The sequence below is a fragment of the Gallus gallus genome, chromosome 5, assembly GCF_016699485.2.
Source record: "Gallus gallus isolate bGalGal1 chromosome 5, bGalGal1.mat.broiler.GRCg7b, whole genome shotgun sequence".
Lineage (NCBI taxonomy): Eukaryota > Metazoa > Chordata > Aves > Galliformes > Phasianidae > Gallus > Gallus gallus.
In genome coordinates this window covers 7,575,634-7,580,716 of record NC_052536.1, presented here as the reverse complement: position 1 = coordinate 7,580,716, position 5,083 = coordinate 7,575,634, and positions in this window count along the sequence as shown.

Below are 5,083 nucleotides of genomic sequence, written 5' to 3'. Positions count from 1 at the left end.
GTTATACTCCATTGACTTCTTCTAACCATACAGCTTCCAACACTGTATAGTAGTGTAGCTTTGCCTAAATTAATATTTGGCATCTCACTGCTACGACTAGGATTTGCCACTGGTTGAAAGCTAAATTGGGAATGCTCATTCCAAATGACAGATTACGTATGTGCTTGCCTCTGGACTGGTTTTAACCCTGTCAACGCTGCCAATGGGTACATGCAGGCCAATACTGGAAGAGCTTCATCAGCTCTCTCATCTCTGTTTGAAAACAGCAGGTACGCTCTGAGGTGCTTTGCCCCCTCCATTGGTTATTTCCTTCTTGACTGACACTTACAGTTTCATATGAGCCTTTCCACCAAGTTTTTTGTACCTTGGTTTAACCTTCCAAAAATGCCCGGCTCCCAAACTCCCCTTCATTTGTCCATTTATGACCTACCTCATCTTTTAGGTGCTGTCTCCTGGTTACGTAGTCGATTGACCCAGCATCTGAAGTATTCAAATTGTGCAACTGATGGTGCCGTTGTCTCACCAAATACCTATTTCCCAACTGACCTTAAGCACTACGTCATTCCTGTTACTTTCCTCCAAACAACCTTAAAAGCTTTGAATGATTTCTTTCTCTTGCTGCACGTGACAGCTGACAGAGCTGCTTATTTCTGTCGTCAACCTCTCGTGTTTTGTGGACCCACTTTTAACACTGACCCACTTTTGTGCTGCTGTAATTTTCAAAGGTAGGCTTGAACGAACACGCACCATTCTACAATATAAATCTACGAGGCCTTTTTCTTCTCCTCTAAAGATTATTCCAAGGGGAAAAGAAATTACAAATTCTTACCCAGCAAACTGCCTGTGGCTACTGCTTCATTCATGGCTGCTCAAATACGTGCCTGTTCACACACACTGCAGTTTAGTGAGTGCACGATATGGAGAGCATTTCTCTGCCCGTTACATTGCAGAACAATATTAAGCCAAAAAAGTGCTAGGGAGACCTCAAAAGTGCCTGTGCTTGGATACATCCCAAGCACTTTTGTTTCTTCTGTGCACTTGCAGAAGTCAGAAGAGAAAACAAAAAGATATCTAAGTGTGCTGTTGTTCGTTTCCCTCCTTTTAATTTTGCAACCCTGTCCTTTTAAAGTGCTGTAGTCTTTATGTACTCTTCCTTTCAGCCCCGAGTTGCAGATGCATACCGCTTAGTACACAGTGCCATGGAAGCATATTGTTGAGAACTGTCGCATTGCTGCAATGTGAAAACAGGATTTGAGGAATTAGCTGCACTTTAAGATTATATGCAAAAAACAGAAAGGAAAAAAAAAGCAACAAAAACCCAAGTGCATGGAGTTGGCACATATTGAGGTTACTATTTGCATACGCTGCAAAGTTAGAAAATGAAGAGGTTGCACTTCTCTCGTGAAGCTGAGTTGCACGTGCATGTCTTTCCATATAATACTGCTGGGTTTTTTTTTAAGACCACATGAAACTGAGTGATGAAATCTGCTTTTATACTATTAGTGCTCTACATACCTGAGAGCAGCTTTAGACACTGGTACCACACTGAAGCTCCCCCTTTCATGAAATACAGGTTGTGTGTCTGTGTGTTTAGAACGAAGTCCTCCCTGCTCTGCGGAGGATGAAGTTGCCTTTGTGGGATGTTTTCCTCCTCTTCAGTAAGTTGTGCACTTCCAACGCTTCACATGCTGACTCTTCGTATTTATTGCACTGGCAGAGATAGTCTTTTCTCAGCATCACTGGAGCTGGGTCAGGCCAGGCTTCCAGAAAATATAAATATTTGGTATTTTCTGTTATGTTATCCTCTGAAGTACTTAGATTATGTGGTCTGGGTAAGTGAGGAACTCAGAGATCATAGTGCGCTGTATTAAAATAAAACTGTCTGCAGATGTATTTTGCTCAATGTAAGTTAGATCTTAACATTTGAGAATGATTTAAATATTTAGGATAGCATGAGAATTAATTCCAGAAACAAGATAAAACCAGCTTACCTTTTTTTGGCACTGAGTCTTGGTAGATATTTGAAAAAGAATAAAGTCATTTCATTGACTATATAATTATCCACATTTTCTTGAAAGAAACTGTAGCAAAGATCACATTTCTGGCACATTTGGGAGCAAAACAGTTAAATTGCTAACAAATAATGTTTTGTAGTTTGTATGAGAGCCAAGAAGATTAATGAAATGTTCATGAGAGAGTCTGGCAACTGGCCACATTCCTATGGGAACATTGCTGCACTGAGGTTTAACGGAGCATGAGGGACATTAAGAAACAAATGTGTGGGAGTTTTAGGGTGAACTGTAAATGATCAAGAATCTAGTAAAACTAGATACCGTGTATTTTGCCTTTGAGGCTTTCCAGGGGATCTCTGTAACATTTCTCATTCTTATCTAAAGTCTGCGAGGAAGAGGAGCAAAGTGCATCCTCCTTGCTTTGGGGTTGGGTTGTTTTTTTTCTTCCCAAAGAGCAGCTGTCAAACACTTGAGCTCTACTGACTTCTTTGAACGTTACAGCAGATGTAAGCTCATTAAACAAATGGCTACAAGAAATAAGTCTTTTAGGCTGACTAGAGTTTTTGTGTTGAATCTCCTCAATTTAATGCTTAATCTGCCAGCCCGCCCAAATCTTGCATATGCTTTTAATTGCAAAAAGCTGTGTTAATTTCATTCTTCTAGGCAAGGCAAGGAGAAGCTGCACTACTATAGCACTACTTCTGTTTCTGCTGTGCTGCCACCTCCGCTGTCACGGCGAGTGAAATACATGGTTATGACTGTATGATCCACTAACATGCTATATTTCTGTTTAGTTAGTGATAGTTTTATTTAACCAAAGATAAGGAGACGAGCTAAGTTTTGTTTCTGTTTCCAGAGGAAAACTCTATCGGTCAGATTGCTAACAGCAACCTGACACTTCTTTTTACTGGGTGGGAAGCTATCAGTTTCTCTGAGAGCAGCAAATTAAGAGATGTATGGACTTTACAGTATGCTTTCTAGAGGTTTTCCGAGTTATCTAAAACAATCATTAATAATCATCTTGGATAGCAAGTCTGAGCGATTAAATTGAAGGAAACCTGTGTTCTTACTTACCTTTCCACTAGATGGCAATGGTACATGGTAGTTACATGGATTTTACTAGAGGAAATCTTTAAAAACAAACATTTTATTTCAGGCTCGACTATCTCTTTAAGCGAGGACAGTCGTGCTGTTATCACATGCTGGAACTCAACTGTCTCAGCAGACGCAGTCTCAAGTAGTAAAACTAATTTTCTTTGCATACCCAGACTTTTCTTTGCAATATCCAGATTTAGAAGTAACACAGATATGGTTAATAAGCCTGTTCAGAAGCAAATAAGAGAACTGGGCTGTGAGAACTGGGCTGCCTTAACACTGAAGTGTGTGCTAAGTTTCTACTTTATGCTGGATGAGGCACTTTCTGGATATTAAAACCGAGAGACAAACCAATCCTTGGAATCATTTCAGTGACTTCAGCAGTGTTACATTAGGGATGGATTTGGCTCAGGGCTTTTGTGTTACAAAATAAAGAGTACACACTACTGTGTGAGGAGGGGAGTGGAATATTCTTTCTGTGGTGAGTCAGAACAGCATCCAAAATTGGACTCCTTTGTAAAAGCTGCCCCAAAGTCATTTGTGGGCATTACATGCTAAAGGAGACGATGTTGGAGGAGAAGGGTGAGGAGGGAAAGAAAGGCAGTAAAAGAGATTGTTTTTTAATGTACACAAAGATCTGAAGACATATGATGGGATACCTCAATGAGGCTACTGGTGACTTGCCATCTGTGGAGGCCATGTGAGGCTTGTCTGCAGTTCAGGATAGACCATCACTTCACTGTATTACTATCCTATTTAGCTCTGCTTCTGGGTGCAGCAATGAGCAAGCCAGATACATCATTATCAGAGAAATACTTTGTGAAGCGTTTGGTTAAATTCATCAGTTCGGACCACTTGTGGCTTTGGGAGTGAAGTGCAGACAGTAGGAATGTTAGCAAAGAGTTTATATGGCTGCTTCTGCAGACTAGCTCTGATCTTCTGGGGGAAGGTAAAGCACTGCATTGGGGTGTTTCAGCCTTGGAATTAGCACAGGTGCTGCACTGCACACCTGCCTACCTCTCTTGGACTTGTGCAGCTCTTAAAAGAACCTGGAACTGAGTCCCTTCCCCCTGAAACCTGCTGAGCTGGCCCTGGGTGGGATGATTATGTCCAGTGTGGAGTCCTAAAGGAGAAACCTGGACACAGAGTGCCACTCTTTCGGAGCACCAGAGAGGCTTACAGAATCCCAAAGGTCCCATTGTGCTTTTCAGAAGCCTCAAAGTTGCAGCTGTATTAAATCAATCCGCGTAGCTGGTGAAAAATCATCTGCAGTTGGAAGACATGGCAACACATCATATTCTATGTTTTTGAGGGGAAGAAAAAGGTTTCACTTCTTAATCCTAGTTGAGGGGTCTTTGCAAAACACATTTTTGAGAACAGAGCAGCTGCTTCAGAAAAGAAAAATAATAAAAACACGTTTTTATTTTTGGCAGAATGGCATCCCATTTTTTGCCACAGAGGAGTGGATTTTACTGCCTGCTCTGACGGGCTCCACAGGTAGAAACTCTGGCTCGGTTTTAAGAATGGTGTGAGGGGTTTGTGTGTGTGTGGTGTTGTTGTAGCTGTTTATTTTACCTTTCTGTCTATTGACTTGTGACTGCTAGTGAAAGGTGCTGGTTGGACATGAGGAAATGACAATTCTCACTGTTTCCCCCTGGCATTACCAGGTTGGTGCAGATGGTTCTGCACAGAAAAGACCACACAGTGTGTTACTAATGACTGGACACAAGCAAAGGAAGAAATCTATCTTTCTTCAGTAATTGAGGAATGGAAAATGTGCCCCAAAGAGTGAAGTTTTTTGTTCTAGAATACTTCTCTGTATTAGCAACATGGTTAACGCTTCTTGCAGGATCTGTTTCCTTAACCGTGGCAAAGCATTGCTGTGACACCCACAGCTAGCAGAGTTACAGCACCGTGCTTAGGGCTGCCACTTTCCGAGGAAGTCAGGAAGATGCTTGTGACCTCTTGGCTCAGCA